At 33.8% G+C, this 10,482-nt stretch overlaps 1 protein-coding gene and 1 pseudogene across 1 annotated transcript in view; both read left to right on the top strand.

The window, feature by feature from the left end:
- The window catches only part of LOC111744873, a 6,089-nt pseudogene extending 3,593 nt beyond the window's left edge, over positions 1–2,496 (top strand).
- Positions 1–10,482, top strand: part of CEP112 (centrosomal protein 112) — a 350,208-nt gene that overhangs the window by 217,560 nt on the left and 122,166 nt on the right. The gene's annotated exons all lie outside the window — the stretch shown is intronic.

The raw sequence follows: 10,482 nt of genomic DNA, 5'->3' as shown, positions 1-10,482 counted from the left end.
CACCATAGTTATTCAACATTTATATACCAAAAGAAGTGATCACCATGATAAGTCCAGCAACCATCTGACAGCATACAACATTATTATAACTTTATTGACTATATTCTCTATGCTGTACACCACCTCCCCATTACTTACTTGTTTTATACCTGGAAGTTCAAACTTCTTATTGCCCTTCGCTTTTATTGTCCCCTTTTTGATTTTTTAATTGCAGTTGACATTCAGTATTATTTTATATTAGTTTCAGGTATACAGCATAGTGGTTAGACATTTATATAGTTTACAAAATGATCCCCCTCACTAGTCTGGTACCTACCTGGCACTATACATATTTATTACCATATTATTGGCTATATTCTCTATGCTTTACTTTACTTCCCCATGACTATTTTGCAACTACCAATTTGTGCTTCTTAATCCTGTCACCTTTTTCACCCCATCTCCCAACCTTCCTTCCATCATCAGCTTGTTCTCTGCATCTATGAGTCTGTTTCTGTTTTGTTTATTTTGTTCTTTAGATTCCACATATAACTGAGATCTTATGGTATTTGTTTTTCAATATCTGACTTATTTCTCATAATACCTTCCAGGTTCATCCATGTTGTCACAGAGGTAAGGTTTCATTCTTTTTTATGGCCAAGTAATATTCCATTGTACCTATATGCCACATCATCTTTATCCAGTTGTCTATTGGTGGGCACTTAGGTTGCTTCCATGTCTTGTCTATTGTAAACAATGCTGCAGCGAACATAGGGATGCATATATCTTTTCGAATGAGTGTATTGGTTTTCTCTGGATAAATACCCAGAGTCTTTCAGTTTTTGTTGATTGTTTCCTTTGCTGTGCAAATCCTTTTTAGTTTGATGTAGTCCCATTGGTTTATTTTTTCTTTCGTTTCCCTTGCCCAAGGTGACATATCAGAAAAAATATTACTCAGAGCAATGTCAGAGAGTTTACTGCCTATATTTCCTTCTAGGAGTTTTATGGTTTTGGGTTTCAGGATTAATCTTTAACCCATTTTGAGTTTATTCTTGTATATAGAGTAAGAAAGAATCGAAATCTTAATGATATTGAGTCTTTCAACCCATGAACCTAGACTGTCTTGCCATTTATTTAGGTTTTCTTTAATTTCTTTCATCAGTGTTTATAGTTCTTAGCATATAAATGTTACATTTATTTTTATTAGATTCATACCTAATTATTTTATGTTTTTAACTTCAATTCCCAATTGTTTGTTGTTAATATGTAGAAATAGAACAGGTTTTTTTTTATATTGGTCTTGTATCCTATGACCTTTCTAAACTCACTTATTAGTTCTAGTCACTTTTTTTGTAAATTCTTTGGGATTTGTACATAATCAGTTAAATACCTGTTATTTAATAGTTTTTTTCTATGAGGGATTAATTTTATATTAAGAAAGCAGCATTAGTCAACATAGTTTATTTCTGACAGTAATGTATTTTATTACTAGACTGGTGAATTTTAGAAAATAACTTCTCAAAACAAGCCTAGCATATGAAGAATCAAACACATCAGTCAGAGAAAGTGCATATAGGATATGGAAGCAGGAACGTTTGTCATTTCCTAGTTTATTTTGTTGTATCTTATATATATTAATTTTTAAAATAACGGTAATATATATAAACATATAAGAAAGTGATAGATATTTTTAAATACCTCTTTTTAAGATACTATTTATTCTTGACTCTCCATATTAATTATTTTTAAAAATCGAGATGATTTTAAAATGTTTTAAAATAATATAGTTAATGCATATTTTCTAATATTACGTTGAATTGAGAGCCTCTCCTACTTCGGTATTACAAAATTTTGCAAATACAACAATATTGAGATCAGGCTCAAAATATATTTCTTCTATACACGTTAAAAACTTGGTGAAAAAAAGAACTGTTGTTGGTGATATGTCATTCTTTGTGAATGAAGGACCTTTCTTAAAAAACAATATTTTGAGCTCACAAAGACAACGCCGAAAGTGAAGAAGGAAGCTCCTGCCCCTCCTAAAGCCGAAGCCAAAGCAAAGGCTTTGAAGGCAAAGAAAACAGTGCTGAAAGGCATCCACAGCCACACATAAAAAAGAAGATGCGCACATCACTCACCTTCCCATGGCCCAAGACGCTATGGCTCCGAAGACAACCTAACTATCCTCGGAAGAGCGCGCCCTGGAGAAACAAGCTTGACCACTATGCTATCATCAAGTTCCCCCTGACTACTGAGTCAGCCATGAAGAAGGCAGACGACAACAATACACTTGTGTTCATTGTGAATGTCAAGGCCAACAAGCACCGGATCAAACAGGCCATGAAGGAACTCTTTGACATTGTCGTGACCAAAGTCAACACCCTGATCAGGCCTGATGGAGAGAAGGAGGCATATGTTCGGCTGGCTCCCGACTATGATGCTTTGGATGATGCCAACAAAATTGGGATCATCTAAACTCAGTCTAGCTGGCTAATCTAAATATAAAAATTTTTCACTGTAAAACAAAAACAAAAACAAACAATATTTTGATACTTGAGAAGTATTTTTTAAAGTATTAGAATCTCAAATTGTGAGGATTCTTAAAATCTCTTTAACTCCCATATTTTAAATTATATTCCTCTCAAAAATATTTATTTCTTTTGATTGATTTCTTACATATTTAGGGTATATTTTGAACTTTATATTCTGATTCATAACCATTTGCTCTCTATTCTCTCTCTCTCTCTCTAATATACACACACACATACATACATATACACACATACATACATACACATGTATGTATAATAGTAAATGTACACACATACTTATATTCACAATTTAGAGTACACTCATCAATTCTGATAATGGTATGGGCTCTGTCATTGCACTTACAGCTAAAACACCAGTTAAGCAACCAGGTGTAGAGTATTATATAATTTTTTTCTATATTTCAGAATGCATTACAAATTATTGAAAAAAAGAAAGCTACATTTTTAAGTGTGTGCAGATGTGAAGTTTGGCTAGCAGAACTGTTTTTAATATTCATCTGCGGTATTTTCTTGGCAAAGAAAATGAACATTTGTTCCCACTGCGTGAATTTAGCAGATCAGTAGACTCTAAGGAGGCAACCCTGGGTCATGGAAAATATCTCATAAAACATCACTGTCTTTGAATCTTCTTTGCGACAGTTGCTTATGTTATTATACATTTCATATTATTATCGAATGAGAAATTTTAACAGATTTTAAATGAGCATTTAAGAGTTTACAATTTAGGCCTATGTTTCTATTAATTAATGCAATTCTAATATGGCTTATGGTGTTTGTTCAACCCAGACGACTTTATTAAATTAAAAGAAGTATCATACCTTTCAGAGACTTCCTGAGAATAAGCAATTATTAGAATCGCCATGCCTAGATCATAACTAAGGGTTCATTTAGTTCTGTGTTTGGTGTCTTATAACACACAGAGAGGACAGGTGAACTTCCAGGTCTCCTATTTCCTTAATACCTGGTGGGTGAATGAGGCGACATAGATGTAACGAGCAGAGCATTTACTGTACACTTAGCTCAGTGCTGATCACAGGACGGAATGTAACTTTGTCTCTGCTTTCTGGAAGCTTTTTTATAGTGGTGATAATGAGAAATACAAACATAAAAGGACTTTTAAAATTGTATAACTGTGCATAATAAAACTCTAGATTAGGCTACAATGCTGGGAAATCTGAGAAGGTCTGTAGTCAGCAGAGGCTGTTTTATGGAGGAGGTGGTCCTTGAAATACAATATTTGAACTGGCACTAGATATGAAGAATTTTTCGAGGGGATTTTTCGTGGTCCAAGGGGATAAAATGGGAACCTGAGTGCTTAGGACGAATTGGGGGAATGTCAAACAGTAATTATGAAAACCTTCTTATAAAAAATTATAGAAGATGACTTTTTAAAACTTCTTATTTTTAAACTTTTTATTTATACTACTGAAAAGTTTCAAAAATAATGCGTAGCGTTTTCATACACCTTATACCCAGCTTCTGCCATATCAGCATCTTATTATCCATAGTGTAGTCACTGAGACAGGAAATTAACGTTGGTAAAGTGCTTTACACTTAACTGGTAGATAACTACGGACCTTATTTAAATTTCACCAGTTTTCCACCAATCTTCTGTTGTTCCAGGATCCAATCCAGGATCTCACATTGCATTTAGTTGTCTTATCTTTTCAGTCTCCTTCAACCTATGACAGTTCCTCAGTCTTTTCATATCTTTCATGACTTTGACACTTTTGAATAGTACTAGTTATTTGGTAGAATGTTTTTTCACTTTGGGTTTGTCTAATGTTTTTTCATAATTAGATTGAGGTAATGCATTTCGGGCAAGAATACTATAGAAGCGATATTATATCTTCTCAATTACATTATATCAAGGGGTACATGATATTGAAATGTCTTATTCCTGGTGAAACTGACATTGATCACTTGGTTAAGGTAATATCTGCCCGGTTTCTCTGCTGTAATGTTATTTTTTTTCTCCTTATAGTATGTAAAATATCTTGAGGAAATATTTTGAGACCGCAAATATCTTATTTATGCTCAGACTTTCATCCACCAGTTTTATCATCCATTGGTGAATCTTGCCTACAGAATTATTATTTTTTTAATTTTTATTTTTACTTACAGTTTCTTTGAAGTTTTGGCATTTTCTGGCTTCAAGTAATACAAAGGATGTTATTTTTTCATTTTTATTTTTTCATATCTTTAGGGGAACAATATATTTGAAGTCAAAGGTGACTTTTTAAATGCAAGGTTTTTTTTATAATAAAGAATCAAACTTAGGGGGAAAATAAAAAAATAATAAGATAAAGCTAGAGTAAGGTTTGTAAAAAAATAATGCCTGCTGTGAGGGTTTGTCTACCTCCTAGAGAGAGACCTCAATGTGACTCTATTTTCCAGGAGCAAACGTAAAGAGAACATAACAGAACACAATTCAGTTCAATAAAAATTTAAAAGTCATTAGTTCAAATTCCTGGAATTGAAATCTTCAGAGAAAATTTTACTAGGGGGTTCTTATGAAGAAGACAGCATGTAATTTGGTTAGCATCCTCAGCAACATTGTCATGGAACATAACACTTTTATAGGTTATTTTCTTAATAGAGTTGTAGTAAGTATTATTTTGACTTTAACTTTCTAAAATTAGAATGACTATTAAAGTGAGATGTCAGTCTGAACTCCGGAAGTCCTTAAGAACTCACAAACTATTAAAAGGTTGTGAAATTATTTGGGGATTGAACAAATTAATGACCAGATGCTATTACTTGAACAAAAATTGAATATCTGCTATTTGAATATTATTGTACTAAATAACCAAAACTTTATTATAATAATATTTTCTCTAGAGTAGAAATCATTTGATCTCAGATCATCTAAAGGGGATTAAATAGGGATGTCCCAAAATAACCTAGCTATAAGATAGTCTCACAATATTAACTTTAAGAAAAAAGTTGACAGAACTGAGATTTGCCAAGCATTTAACTTATTTGTTACAATTTTACAATTCTTGGGAGATTTCTACTTCAGATTTTGCTTCTGATGATAATTTTATCCACTGGAACTGAATACTGAGAATGCTAGGGAAATAGAGAAAAGATATTCGTATTCGGCTTAGATTATCTCGTTAATTTTCTGATTCTAAAGAGCTAAAAAATAGTCAAGATTTTGACATTATCTTTAAATATGTGACGTTTGATCCACAGTGAAGGCTTTGCTGTTTTAACTAAAAGCCTAAGAAACCTTTTCACAATATTTAAATGAATGGCCGTCTCCCTGAGGTACAAAATGTATGTGTGCATTTAGAACAACTTTTAGTGAGGGAAAACTAAATGTGTAATTACTTCTTGCATTGGATATCACATTAGTCTCTGACTCTCTGGATTACTTTGCAAATTGATACATTACCAGTTTAATTCAGTTGAACTTCCTACTTAAGTTAGGCATTTATGGAGTACCTACAGTGTGAACTAGGGAATGTGCTAAGTTTGGCAGATACAAAGAAGAAAAGTTATCACTATTGATCAGAAAATATATTTTGACATAGAGACAGACTTTTTAAAATTACAGATTAGTTTATATCCCATAAAAATAGCCGAGAATAATATAGCTCTAATCTAGTATCAGCCCAAATTAGATAAAGAGCTCACCCATGGTAGGTGGACTGCATTCGGCAGGGTCTGTAGAATTCACATGTCATCTGCATTTATTAGGTTATAACTGAAAATAAAATACTATAAAAGTTCCCAGTCAGTGTGATGTTTTGGCATGACTTTTAACTGCCCTGTACCATCTTTCTAAAATCTGTCTTGTATGGCTAGTGAATTCAACAGTATTTGAAATAAAATACAGATGTGAAGATTTACATTTGTTTTTTAAATACTTGGCGAGACCTCAGGATAGAACCAAGTAAAAAATGTTCAGTGTTATAAACTCAATCTTTACAATTCAGAAGCTAGAAATAGCGCAGTTTTGATTAAAACTTTTGAAGATAGTCTTAGATTTGTTAAAATCACATGTTAAGGACTTATGTGAGCATCAGAGATTGATTTCACTTTGATCAGATCTTTAAAAAAAGTTATTTAGGAAACCTTTTTGTAACCAGTTTTTGGTTAAACAGCTATTGGTTATTTCAGCCTCATATGTCTTCACATCAAGTATTTCAGCCACTGATTTATGATATTTTTAATTACATAATCTTTTGCTTTAGTTCTTATAACTTAGGTGGTTTTATTAACCACCTAAATAAATGAAGACCATTTGTCAATATGCTGAATAGTCATATTTATATTTAATTGTAAATATATAACAATCCTCTTTATAATATTTGTAAAATAACCTTTATATCTAAAATTACTTATATATTATAAATACATATAAAATTTCACTTATATTTTCTGTTCACACACAAAATATTTTAAGTGAGGTAAGAAAAAAACATAATCCAGGTAACATTTTATTTTTTGCTTTCACAAATACTTATTTGGCAGTCTCTATGTGCAAGTAACTATGCTAACATTTCTGGAAGAAAGAGCTGTAAACAACTGCTTCCACAATTTCTTTACGGAATTACCCTAGGACTATTGAATGAAAGGATAAACAAGTACATTTTAAGCAAGATGACTGCACTGGTGAATTCTATCAATCATTTAGGGAAGAAATAACACCAACTTCCCTCTTTCAGAAAATGTAAGAGGAGAAACAGTCTCCAACCTGTCTTATGAACTTTGGATGCCAAAACTGGACAAAGATATAGAAAGAAAAAACTAGACTACAGACACACTAAAAGTTCTTGACAAACTATTAACCAATCAAATCCAACAATGTATAAAAAGGATAGCACATTATGCTCAAGTGGACTTTATTCCAGGAATGCAAAGTTGGTCCAACATTCAAAAATCAATCAATGTACTTCACCACATTAAAAGACTAAAAAAGAAAAATCATCATGTCATCACAGTAGATGCAGAAAAAGCATCTGACAAAGTTTAACACCCATCCATAATAATAAAGAGCAGATACCAGAAAAAGAACCATCTGTAGGTAAACGTATACCTGATGGTGACAGACTATATCATTTTTCCTTAAGATTGGGAACAAGACAAGAATGTTCACTTTCACCACTTCTTTCCACTTTGTGCTGAAGGTCCTGGTCAGTGCACAAAAGGCAAAAAGGGAAAAGAAAAAAAAAGGAAAAGGAAAGAAAGATCAGACAAATCAGAAAGGAAGAAGTACAACTGCATTCAAGTCTTCTAAATGAAATAATCAAAAAAAATCTACAAAAACACCCAACCCTATTAGAACTAATAAGTAAAGTTACCAAGGTCACAAAGTACCAGATCTATATGCAAAATCATTTGTATATCTATGTTTAGTGTGGCTAAAGGTATTTATTTTCTGAGTTTTTGTTTGCAAATAATTACTGCGTTTACGACCCTTCTTTCCCTTGTCGTTTGCACCCCAACAATTTGATTAGGAAATCCAAGGTTTTTTTTAATACAGTCGTTCTTGTTGAAAGTTGACATTGCTAATATCATGAAACACATTAACTATCTTCTCTGTATTTATAGTCAGAAAACACAGATCCTCTGTTTTGCATTTTCTTGTGTTCAGATAAATTCTTGAAAATAATCAATGTAAGTTAAAACAGCTGATAAGCATACACAGCATAGCCCTATGGAAGAGGATGTTTACTGTGTGCCTACCATGTGCAGGCCCTTTCACGTACCTTATCTCCCAACCCTTTGAAGTTTGTATTCCTTTAGACTAGCTGGAGATCCTGAGGCTCAGAGGAATTAAGCGGCTCACTCAGAGTTACACAGCTACAAGCTGCAGAACCAAGATTCGAATTCCAGTGTCTTTCTCCAAACCTATGCTAAGAATTGTTTGCTTTCCATGCCATTAACCAGCTAATCTGGCCACCTGGTTCCGTAGGTTACCATGAGCAAAAGATAGAAGCTCCTGCTCCACAAGGAAATTGGTTTTATGAACCAGTTCATGCCAATTGCCGCCCTCTTCATTCCCAGCCAGACTCTGCTTTGGGTCCCTAACTCCTCAGCACCCACACCTTTTGTGCACAAGTCTCCTTACCAGTGTTTCTTATTTCTGCCTTGATTAGTCTCCTTGAATATTTGGTGTTTCAGCTCTTATTTGATCACTTTGGACTTGATCTCAGATCCATTCAACTCAGTGGAATCCTCTTAATATACCTTTTATAGGAGAATTATTGGTCAGCTCCCTAGACAAACAGCAGACCTTTTCTCAGTGTTTCTATATGGAATGACCGGAAGAGGAATCCTTCCATAATGTCCCGCAGTCACCTGGGTTCTGTAGCCTCACAGGAATGTTCTCCCAAGCTTTGTCTTATTTGAAATTTATGTTCTAGATGTTTGCTTTGTGCTTTAATTTGCACTATAGATTTTTACTGTTATATGAATAATTCTTTTTGTTCAATAATAGCTTTAGAAAAGCAATGTCTGCTTTTGCTTCCAGTGTTAAAAATATTAAAAATGAGCTTTTATCCTGTGCAAATTCTAAATTTTTATGCATTTATTTTTTAAAAGTGTTAGTTCTTTTTTTAAATTTTATATTGACATCTGTAGAAATCTCTATCTGTTTAAAGAGCGGCGCTTGAAAGTCGCTTTGATTTTTGAAAGCTGCCAGATTATCGATGTCTTTGAGAGATTAGGGATGCTCGTTTGGGAGGTTGCTTTTGTCTAAATAAAGCTAAAATCTTGTTCTTCTATTGTAATATTTCATTGTAATCTAATTGGTTTCTTATGGAGATAATATATAACAGGAACTAAAAATAGTTCAATAAAAAACCTTCAGTTATGAATGGGTTGACAGTTGTTTGATGGCTCAGGTGCCCTGTGCAGCTGCCTGAGACTGCCCTGTCGATAGATGTGGAAGTTTTCTCTGTGCTCCGAGGGTCTGTGTTGGGACAATGGCGTATTAAACACTTCTACTCCTTTTTTTAACTGCAAATCATCTACAAGGTGAAAAAGTCATTTTCCCATGTAAATATCCTGGAAAACAAGAAAATGAAATCGAGGGGAGTAAGATGTTTTTCAATAAGAGAAAGGTGCTTTTAGTACATATGATTGTGATTGGAAAACAGCAAGGAAAAAAAATATATACTAATGGAGAGAAAACAAGAATAGTTTTACGTATATTTATGTAGTAAAGTACCACTTGAATTTAGAGTTTTAGACCCAAAATGAGGCATCGTGTTATTGCAAAAAATGTATGGCTCTTCATTTAGCTTTCAGTTCTAAATAGAACATTGATAAAGAAAAAAATTTTAACTTAATTAAATAATTTTCTTAGAAAATTTAGATGTTGCTTGAAACACTCTCATTCATATGGCTTGACCTTCATCTCTGTATCTTGTAACATGATTGAACGAGCATGGAAGGAGCAAAGCGTGTCCTAACCCAAATCATACTTGCTCATAGCAAAGATGACATTCAGTGGGTTGACCCATTGCTGAGAATCATTACCACCCACTTGCCTCTTGGTCATTTGAGTTCATCACTCTTCTCCTCAGCTACCTTCTCAAGGTTATGACCTAGAGTTCTTGCGAATCCAGTAACTGTACCACCCTCGAAATCTTGGTTTCGAGCATTCTGTTCTTTCAGCTTCTCCTCAGCCCCCATCTTTCTAACTCATTCAGTTTAGGATCCTCACTCCAAGAGATTCCCCTCCCGCCCCCCATGGGGACTTCCAATCCATTAACATCACCATTTTTCGCTTTCCATCAACTTCCTTGTGCCTTCGTTTCCCCGCTTGGATTTCATGGTCCATCAGTGTAGTCACTTCCTTGAACTACCCTCCACTTCCTTGCCTCTCTTTCCCTCTTCCTTCCTCACTGGCACATTCTCAACTCTGGGTAAACCAGACACTCGCATACTCTACTCTCTTGTATCTGAACAGTTGACATGGTTCAAGAGGAGAGAC

The sequence above is a fragment of the Pteropus vampyrus genome, unplaced genomic scaffold (assembly GCF_000151845.1).
Source record: "Pteropus vampyrus isolate Shadow unplaced genomic scaffold, Pvam_2.0 Scaffold143, whole genome shotgun sequence".
Classification (NCBI taxonomy): Eukaryota; Metazoa; Chordata; class Mammalia; order Chiroptera; family Pteropodidae; genus Pteropus; species Pteropus vampyrus.
Note: the sequence above shows the minus strand (reverse complement) of the source record. Positions and strands in the feature narration are given on the sequence as shown.